This window comes from Nyctereutes procyonoides, unplaced genomic scaffold (genome assembly GCF_905146905.1).
Source record: "Nyctereutes procyonoides isolate TBG_1078 unplaced genomic scaffold, NYPRO_anot_genome, whole genome shotgun sequence".
Taxonomy (NCBI): Eukaryota; Metazoa; Chordata; class Mammalia; order Carnivora; family Canidae; genus Nyctereutes; species Nyctereutes procyonoides.
This window is the reverse complement of record NW_026575021.1, coordinates 5484114-5494237: the sequence shown is the minus strand read 5'-3', so window position 1 is coordinate 5494237 and position 10124 is coordinate 5484114. Positions and strand designations below refer to the sequence as shown.

Below are 10124 nucleotides of genomic sequence, written 5' to 3'. Positions count from 1 at the left end.
GCTTCTCTTGACTGGGTCACATCACCCATCATGATACCAGTGTGCTCCATGGTGAAGTACTGCAGAGCTATGTGCACAAACACCCACCTGTTTAAGCTTCTGGCAAATATAAAACATCATTTTAAATCATTTCAGTAAAATAAATAAAAAAACATTGCATTTCTATTGGCCTGTTTTGCCTCTTAAACTTGCTTGGCACATTGTTCATGACGGAAGACACAACAGTTAATTAGTTGCTACTCCTTAGGCTTCAGTATTTCCCACTCTTCAAGCCTCGGTGCCTTTTTTGCAGCAATAATTATTCTTCATTAGCATCACCACTGCCATGGGAACAACACCCCCAGGGATTGGAGTGATGTAACTGGTTTTCCTTCTGACTCAAAATCCACATTTTCAATGATTTAGCCATTAGGGGATCTTGAACTCTATTTATTCCCACATGGATGACTGCTGCTCCCTCCTTGATCATATCTTCTGTGATCATATTTGGACTGTCTGCAACAGAGACCATAATGTCTACAAGAATTATATGTTTCTTCAGTTCTTTGGGAGTGTATTGATGAGATATAGAACAATGGCATTGCCTCCAGGGTATCCATGCATCCCATCTGTGTGTGATAGCATTGCAATGGGCATTCCAACGTTTGACCTCCAGCCACAATCATGTTCTTCCCTAGAGGTGGGATGCTAGTTCATTTAATTATTTCCCAGACATTGCATGGGGTAGCCAATAACATGGAATACTGATCCAAACACATTCCTCCTATATTAATTATATGAAAGCCATCAATAACCTTGTCTGGAGAAACAGCATTGCAGATCTTTGTCTCCTCAGTGTGCTCTGGAAGAGGCAGCTGAACAAGGAGGCCATCTACGTTATCATTATTTAGATTATTGATTAAATTCAACAGTTCTTCCTCTGAAATTGACGCTGGTTTCACAATTGTCTCATTTTTGATTCCCACCTCTGCAGGTACCTTCGTTTTGTTGAGGTCCTAGGAGTGACTTGCAGGATTCTCAACAACCAGAACCATGCTCAGGTGTGGCCACTTTGCTGCCCAATGTCACCCATTCTTCCACCTCCTACTGCACTTCCTGCTCGATCTGCTGGCAAGTTTCCTTCCAGAAATGACAACAGCTTAATTTCCAACTACCAAGAGGTGAAAGGGGTGGTGCATGAGCCAGAGCAGTCAAGTAGCCAATGTGGACTTGAGGAAAGAAGCAGTCATCATCCACGCTGAGTAAATATATCATTTTACTTGTGTTGTTGATCTGTGTTAACTACCCAAAGCATGCTGAACATTCTCCTGGTATCTATGCCTATAGTTTACTTTAATTTTCCATGTTGAGATACTTCATGTAAACATTATAAATTTAAAATAGTTTTGACGTCAGCACTCTTTTTATAGTCTCAACCTTACATTTATAGCATGCGTGAGTTTATATGCCGAGACTAATGGGTCCTATTTGGAACATTAAAAAAATTTGACTTTAGCTTTATCAAGAGGGCATTGCCCAGTAGATTCTTAAATGTTGACTAATGGCTTGGTGAGAGTAGCTTCAGATGTGCGAGGTACATAGTATCGTGTTAAAAGGACAGTTGCTGAGATCAAAGCTAAACAGTGTAGCTTCTGGAGTGTTTATATCATCCATATCCTATAAAGCTAGTTTTGGAGAAGTAAAACATTAGACATTTTAATCAATATTTCTTAGAGTAAATCTCTGAAGAGATGACAGCAAATGAGAACCCATCTCTGGCAAAAGTGAAAGGAAAGTGGATCATTTTTTTCAAAGGAAGTAATGTGTGGAAAATGCTTTTCAATGGTAAAGTGGTATACAATTGCTTACTCTTGAAATCACTATGATTGTTATTTGGGCTAGTTTGAAAGTCAATTGCCTGTCTCAGCCCAGCCAAACTACTAGGTCTGCCATTTTGTCCCATGACTCAAGACAAGCAAATTCTATATGCCATTTGTAATGGACTTTATTACTAGCTATTGTTTCTAGCTAACAGAACACTTTTTCTCTTATCCCTCTGCTCCTTTCCCCTATTATAAAAAAAACGCTCACGTCTGGACATCCATTGTCACTTAGGCCTGACCCAGCTTAATTCTCCATTTTTTTTTTTTTTTGGCCAGAATAATTTGTTTGGGGGATCTAAGCAGAGTCAATCATAATCCTTCTCTGGGATGTACATATGGGTGTTGGAGACAGACATTCTTTTTTCTATGGGTTTTTGGGATGGGGCACTATAGACTTTGATGGGCTTTTTTTTTTAAAGATTTTATTTATTTATTCGAGAGAGAGAGAGAGAGAGAGAGAGAGAGGCAGAGGCAGAGACACAGGTGGAGGGAGAAGCAGGCTCCATGCAGGAAGCCTGACGTGGGACTCGATCCTAGGTCTCCAGGATCAGGCCCTGGGCTGAAGGCAGTACTAAACCGCTGAGCCACCTGGGCTGCTCCTGATGGGCTTTTTGATGGGCCAACTTCCTTGGATGAATTGAAGAAATCCATGGGTAAATTTGTAAATGATAGAATTAGAATAATACACAGAGAGAATCAAATCTGAGAGATGGGGCAAGTAAGAGAGAGTGAGCTAATAATATAATTTGCATTACTTGATCCAATTTTGTCTGAACCTAGCAACCTCTGAATTAATTAGTTTCATGGATTAATTCATCCTTTTGTGCTTAAACTATTTTTAGTTGTGCTCCTCCCCTTGCACTGAAAGTCTCTGACAAATATACCATTCTTGTCTAGGATATTTCAGCCTCCAATCCCTGAGACCTCATTTTTTTTTATTAGTCTGTATTCCACTTTCTAATTGCATGATGTTTTGGTGGTGAAGTATAAGGATACTGAACTAGATTACCTGAGCTTGACTCTTCTACTTATTAGATATACTATCTTGGGCAAGTTATTTAACCTCTTTAAGCTTATTTCTAGATCAGTAAAATGAGATAATTAATTATATCCACTTTTGGTAAAGATTAACTGAGTTAATGCTTATGAAATGTTTAGAAAAGGGCCTGATGCCTGGTACTAGTTCAGTAGGTGGTAGCTATTTTAATATTGTATTCTAAAACAGAGAAAAGATAAAGTATTTATGTTTGTCTTTATTGTCTCATTTAAAATTGTTAGATTTTTAAGGGATAAAGACCTTGCCTTTTTGGCTTGCATAGATTCTGGCACCTTGCATAACCATATGTTCATGATAAGCATTGCCCTAGTTTACTTGTTCCCATACTACATAGTCAATATGAAAACCTATCATTTGTAACCTCCTTCCCAGTTTGCTTGCCGTGATCCATTTCTTGATGCTTAACTTCTCTTTTGACCTCATTATTTTCTACTTGACTCAAGGTTCTTGCATAACTGTTCTTTTTCCTCTTGACTATGATTTTTATTCTACTTACTATGATGCTGTTTCAACCCACCACCCTTCTCATTAAAACCTTTAATGAGAAAGGCTTTTGCTAGGTTTACCCAGATTCTCTGAGCACAGTCATGGCAGCATTCAATAAATATTTAGTTACGAAATCGTAGAACACAGCCAAGCCATAATATTCTAGGCTTACAGTGAAGGGGAATTAACTACAAACTGATTGAATGACCTAATACAGGCTCTTTAAACTTCTCAAACTTTGTTATTGGCTGCTTGGTATCTTCTACAACCATTAATTTTCCTTAGTGGTAAGTGATTTGAAAGTATTTTTATATTAAATTAAACAAGGAGATATTATTGAATATAAAACAAAATTTACATAGTTTTAGAAGACGAAAACACACTAAAGAAATGTCTTCATTTTTCTGTGTTGGGCCTAAGAACTCAAATGCCTTGGGAATGTACATGGTGGGACATAAGTTACTGTTCTTTGTTGTTAAAGATACCTCTGTGGAAACGTTTGAGAAGAATAGTACAGTACTGTAGATTCCCTTTGTCAATGTTAGATGGGTTTCATGTTTGCAACATCAGAACTTAATAATAGCTACCATTTTTTTAAATGTTTATTTATTTATGATAGTCACAGAGAGAGAGAGAGAGAGAGGCAGAGACACAGGCAGAGGGAGAAGCAGGCTCCATACCGGGAGCCCGACGTGGGATTCGATCCCGGGTCTCCAGGATTGCACCCTGGGCCAAAGACAGGTGCCAAACCGCTGTGCCACCCAGGGATCCCGCTACCATTTCTTATATGCTCAAACTCTGCTGCATACTTTACAATAACATATAATTTGGTATTCAGAGCAAGTCTATTTTACAGAAGAGGAAACTGAATCTTAAAAAGTTCAATAACTTGAATGAGGTTCTCATAACTATTGTGTGTTGTGACTTGGAATCAAATCCAAGTCTGTAAAGCTCAACTGTAGTGCACAGCCTATGAGAAATAATTCAGAATAACCTCATTCAAGATGAGAAATTTATGGACAATTGAAAACATCAGCTTCCATTAGTAAGGGCCAGCTTGAGGTCTTATAGGAATTTCAGGGTAAAAGGAAGAAGGGAGAGAAAGAAATCAGAATATGTGTGCATGCGCACAACATTTATATGTATATAAACCTATATGTAAACAATGCACATATGTGTACACATATAAAACCACTTGCTTGAATTGTAAACTATCCCCATATCTCAAAATTGAAATGATTATCATTGTACCTTCTGGCAATTCAGTTTTAAAACCTAGCTAGCTTTTGAGTCAGGAAAGGATGCTGTGGGATTTGCTTTGTGTAAGTCATGTTCTATTCAGACCTCAAGCACACATTGGTGAATACAATGACTATCAAGATCTTGATGGACAATTATCTGTCAACACTGTCCCCTAGGATTACAGTTCTTCAGTTAAAATCATTGGAAAAGATCAAATAGCCTACTTTATTGTACATTATTTACAATAGAAAATTTATTAAATCCCTTTCCTAAAAGCTCTTTGATAGAGCTATTTACCATCATCATATTTTCCTTCTCTTTTTCTTCTTTGCAAAGGTTGAGTTGGCAAGAATTTTATTTCACTTTGCTATACTATGGGCCTTTGGTGCATGTTCTTATTTATTTTGGCAAGTGAACCATTTTGTCTATTTGGCTTAAAATGGTCCACTATACTGTGTGATAGACAGCAAGAATGTGGGCTAGCATATTTTCTATTGATGCACTTGATCCTCATTGATCTATATATGCAAAGCTTAATGAAAACTTCTAAGCATAAAAGCTCATCTGAGCTTCTAATGTTAATATTGATTCTATTTGTGAGTGCTAGTGCAGAGAGTCAGACTGTGTCTCAAAAAAATATTCCATGGAACACATACTAGTATCCCAAGATGCTTGTGCAAAGGGTTTCAATGGTCAAATGAATTCTGGAAATGCTGTACAGCTGTATCTTGTCTTAAAGATACACACCACAATTAGTATATGAATGTCTCATCTTCCAATTAAAAGAATAACTAACTTTAACACATTTGTTCAGATTTGAAAGTATTGGTTTTCAACTTTCTGTGGCACTACTGTTCTTTGAAACATACTTTGGGAAATACTTATCAGTACTCACTGGCTTTTAAGTCCCGTTGAAACTCGGTTAGAATTTATCTCTGTTATTTGGGTAGCACATTTGTCCTTCATAACCCAAAGATTTCTCTTTTGGGGGATATATTTACTTCATAATATTTTTGTTAAATTAACTAAGTTAACACATCTAAGTAAGTAATATGATACTAGCATAAATTTTAGTTCACCTACTTCTTAATACTTGCCTTCGTTTTCTTTAAGCAGCTCTTAAAATTTCACTTTATGAATGATTCCTTCAATAATTGATCTAGAAAGATGCTATAAACCTAAACTCATTTGAAGTAAGTGTGCCCTTCTCTTGACTATACTTTGAAACATCAAACACAAAATGCATTTCCCTTTCAATGCTTACTCTGCTTAAAAACAGATCCACTTTTAATGCAGATGTGAAAATCATATGATTCCAGGGAAGGGAGTTCAGGGTTCAACCTCTGGGTTTTGCACCTGACATTAGGTTCGTTAGATGGACAAATGCTAAGATTGTCAGAGAAAACTAAAAAAAGTCCTTTTAAAGCTGTATTAATCAGGATAGAAGTAGCAGATAATCCTTGTATATATATGTCTGAATAGGGTACTATCATTTGAAAAAATAAACTATAGCTACAGCCTGATAGGTTCTGAGATACCAGTTTTGCCTTTGGATAATGATTGTGACTGCCATCCACCCTGAGTATCTCAACCTGCTGAATTCGCTGGCCCTAAAAACAAGCAGGCTATAAAAATAAAACTGGAAGGAAAACTGCTTTTCTTTTGTAAAACTGCTTGTGGTTCTGGTTGTTTGCCTTCAAGAAAAACCTAAGGAAAAAAATTCCAGGTAAACAAATATACCTCGTTTATGATGCTGTTTAAGAAAGAATTTTAGGTGGCCTGAGTGGCAAGGATTGGCTCATTATGTCTCTATGATGCTGAAAGGGAGTGCAGGTACCAGAAGGAAAACAATTAATACCAGTGGGTCAGGAACACAAATAGAATTCTGAGGATGCTGCATTGAGGTTCCTTCCCATCAGTTCATACAAAAGCAGACGTCGATGCAAGAGATATTCACCTCACATTGGTTGCCTCCACTGTTTTCTGCCTTTATCTTTTCATTTCTAGGTGTTGACTCCCTCAGAGGAGTCTGAGAACGTCTCAAGATAATTCTGGGAGGACAAGAATAAATCTCACCTAGCAGATTTAAAGCTTTTTGAAGTTAATCAGAATGGTGAATGTATGAGGAAAATCAACTTTGCTCTTACTAAATTGTACTCTATTTCATAGCACGACCTTGAAGTGTTACTATGCCAGAAGACACACTACACTGTTTTCCATTGAGAATGAGAGAAAGTGGTAAAAAGTGTGAGGAGGGAAGAAATCTTTCTATTCCTTATGAATACCCTTAATGTTTATCCAATTGCCTGAACATTTGCTTTTGATCAACTCGTTTAAGCACATGTCCTCTTTAATAGAGAGAAAATATCAGGGATTATGAGGAGTTAATGTTGATGTGTGATCACTGAGATGTAGTTTAACTGGCAGTGTTGGCTTTGAGTACAGGCTCTACCACTTACTGGCTGTGTCACTTGATCTTTGAGATGCAGTTTTCTCTAATTAGGTACTGAACACAGTATAGTGCTGTTACGGATATTATACTTGCTTTTCCAGCACTTATCCTGCTCCCTGGGAGTAGGCTTAATATCATACCCAGCTCTGTGTTTAGCCTGTATTTGACATAGTATCCCTTGCCACAAAGATGGTTCAGGGATGAGCAATGACATGAGCCAAAGTCGATCAGTGCATGGCATTGTACTGGCCTCTGTGATTGGTTAAGGTTGGTCCTATCAGAGTAATGTGCAACTCATTTGCATAAGATACATCCAGGTTAGTATTGTATACAGGTGAAAAGTCTAAAATTCTGTAGCAACTTTTTTACTGGAAGATAAAGCATGTACACAGAAGTAGAAAGCGAATGATAGGAAATAAAGACTGAGCTTGATCATATACTTCCAAAGCTTGTCCTACCTCTAGAATTTCTAGTTACTTGATAAACAGATTCCCTTTTGTTTAATCCAATTTGAATTGTGCTTTTATTATTTGCAAAATAAGGAATCCTAACTTGTAAGTGTACTATAAGTATATTGTATCTGACATAGCTGTCAGATAGTGACAATTAATATGGAGTAAAATAGAGAAAAGGAGAGAGAAAGTATTGCACTGGGGGTACTGAATAACTACAACTGAAGTCAGGATGGGCTGCTGAGAAAGCAGCCTTTAAACAGAGACCTGAAAGAGGCAAGTGAGGAAGATGGAAGGTCATCTGGGAGAAGAGTGTTCTTGGCCAATGTAAGAGCATATAGATGCAAAGGTCTGAGGCAGGGCTCTGCCTGGCATGTTCTATGAACAGGAAGGAGGCCAGCATGAATGGACTATGGGGAACAAATGGAGAATAAGTGATAAAGTCAGAAAAGTAACATATGGTAGTATATTGTGAAAGGTCAGTAAGCCATTATAAGGGTTTTGCTTTATTCTAAGTTTACAGGATGGCAGGCCATTGAAGAGTTATGAGTAGAAAAGTGACATGACATCATTTAAATTTTTAAAGGATCTTATGGATATTGTTTTGAGTATAGAATGGGTGGAGTGCATGCTAGTGGCAGGTGGAGGAATGGCAGAAGCTGAAGAGCCAATTAGGAAGCAATTGTGGAATCCAAGGAGTGTAAGGCAGTCTCTTTGGCCAGGATGGTGGAGTGGAGGTCCTAAGAAGTGGACAGAGTCTGACTGTATTATGATGGTAGATTTTAGATTCACTGTTGGATTGAATGTGAGGTGTGAGGTTAATAGGCATGAAGGATGACACCAAAGATGCTTTAGTATAGTAGTGCTGTGATAGTTAATGAAATAATTCATAAAGACCTGGCACACAATAGGCTATTGACTGGTAGTTATAGAATAATAATAAATATTTAATACCATTGTCAAAGACTTTGGCAACACTATAGGCATAAAGGCAGCAACAGATACCTTTAATAATAGCACTAGTAAAATATAATGTCTTTTCATATATTTTTTGTCATTAAAGCCTTAGAAAACCCTGAGATAGGTATGTTTATCACCACATCATACAGGGAAAAAACAGGGATGTGATGGGTAAATTGGTTTTGGTCATAGTTCAATAGAAATGGTTATCTAATTTCTTTTTTTCCCCGTATTTTTTTATTGGAATTTGATTTGCCAACATATAGCATAACACCTAGTGCTCATCCCATCAAGTGCCCGCCTTAGTGCCCATCACCCAGTCACCCCATCCCCCCGCCCACCTCCCTTTCCACTACCCCTTGTTTGTTTCCCAGAGTTAGGAGTCTCTCATGTTCTGTCTCCCTCTTTGATATTTCCCACTCATTTTCTCTCCTTTCCCCTTTATTCCCTTTCACTATTTTTATATTCCCCAAATGAATGAGACCATATAATGTTTGTCCTTCTCTGATTGATTTATTTCATTCAGCATAATACCTCCAGTTCCATCCATGTCGAAGCAAATGGTGGGTATTCGTCGTTTTTAATGGCTGAGTAATATTCCATTGTATACAAAGACCACATCTTCTTTATCCATTCATCTTTCGATGGACACCAAGGCTCCTTCCACAGTTTGGCTATTGTGGACATTGCTGTTATAAACATCGGGGTGCAGGTGTCCCAGCGTTTCATTGCATCTGTATCTTTGGGGTAAATCCCCAGCAGTGCAATTGCTGGGTCACAGGGTAGTTCTATTTTTAACTCTTTGAGGAACCTCCACACAGTTTTCCAGAGGGACTATTCCAGTTCACATTCCCACCAACACTGCAAGAGGGTTTCCCTTTCTCCACATCCTCTCCAACATTTGTTGTTTCCTGCCTCGTTAATTTTCCTCATTCTCACTGGTGTGAGGTGGTATCTCATTGTGGTTTTGATTTGTGTTTTCCTGATAGAAAGTGATGGGGAACATTTTCTCATGTGCTTGTTGGCCATGTCTATGTCTTCTTTGGTGAAATTTCTGTTCATGTCTTTTGCCCATTTCATGATTAGATTGTTTCTTTGCTGTTGAGTTTAATAAGTTATTTATAGAGCTTGGATACTAGCTCTTTATCTGATATGTCATTTGTAAATATCTCCTCTTATTCTGTAGGTTTGTCTGTTTCTTTTGCTGTGCAGAAGCTTTTTATCTTGATTAAATTCCAATAGTTCATTTTTGTTTTTGTTTCCCTTGCCTTCATAGATGTGTCTTGCAAGAAGTTGCTGTGGCCAAGTTCAAAAAGGCCTATGTTCTCCTCTAGGATTTTGATGGATTCTTGTCTCACATTTAGATCTTTCATCTATTTTGAGTTTATCTTTGTGTATGGTGTAAGAGAATGGTCTAGTTTCATTCTTCTGCAAATGGCTGTCCAATTTTCCCAACACCATTTATTGAAGAGACTGTCTTTTTACCAGTGGATAGTCTTTCCTGCTTTGTCAAATATTAGTTTCTGGGTTCTCTATTCTGTTCTATTGATCTATGTATCTGTTTTTGTGCCAGTACCACACTGTCTTGAAATAAGTCAAACTCTCCCTCTTCA

The 10124-nt window shown here is 37.7% G+C and overlaps 1 pseudogene; it reads right to left on the bottom strand.

The window, feature by feature from the left end:
• Positions 1–236: 236 nt before the first annotated feature.
• Positions 237–1178, bottom strand: LOC129519356 (bifunctional methylenetetrahydrofolate dehydrogenase/cyclohydrolase, mitochondrial-like; annotated as a pseudogene).
• Between the last annotated feature and the right edge of the window lie 8946 nt (positions 1179–10124).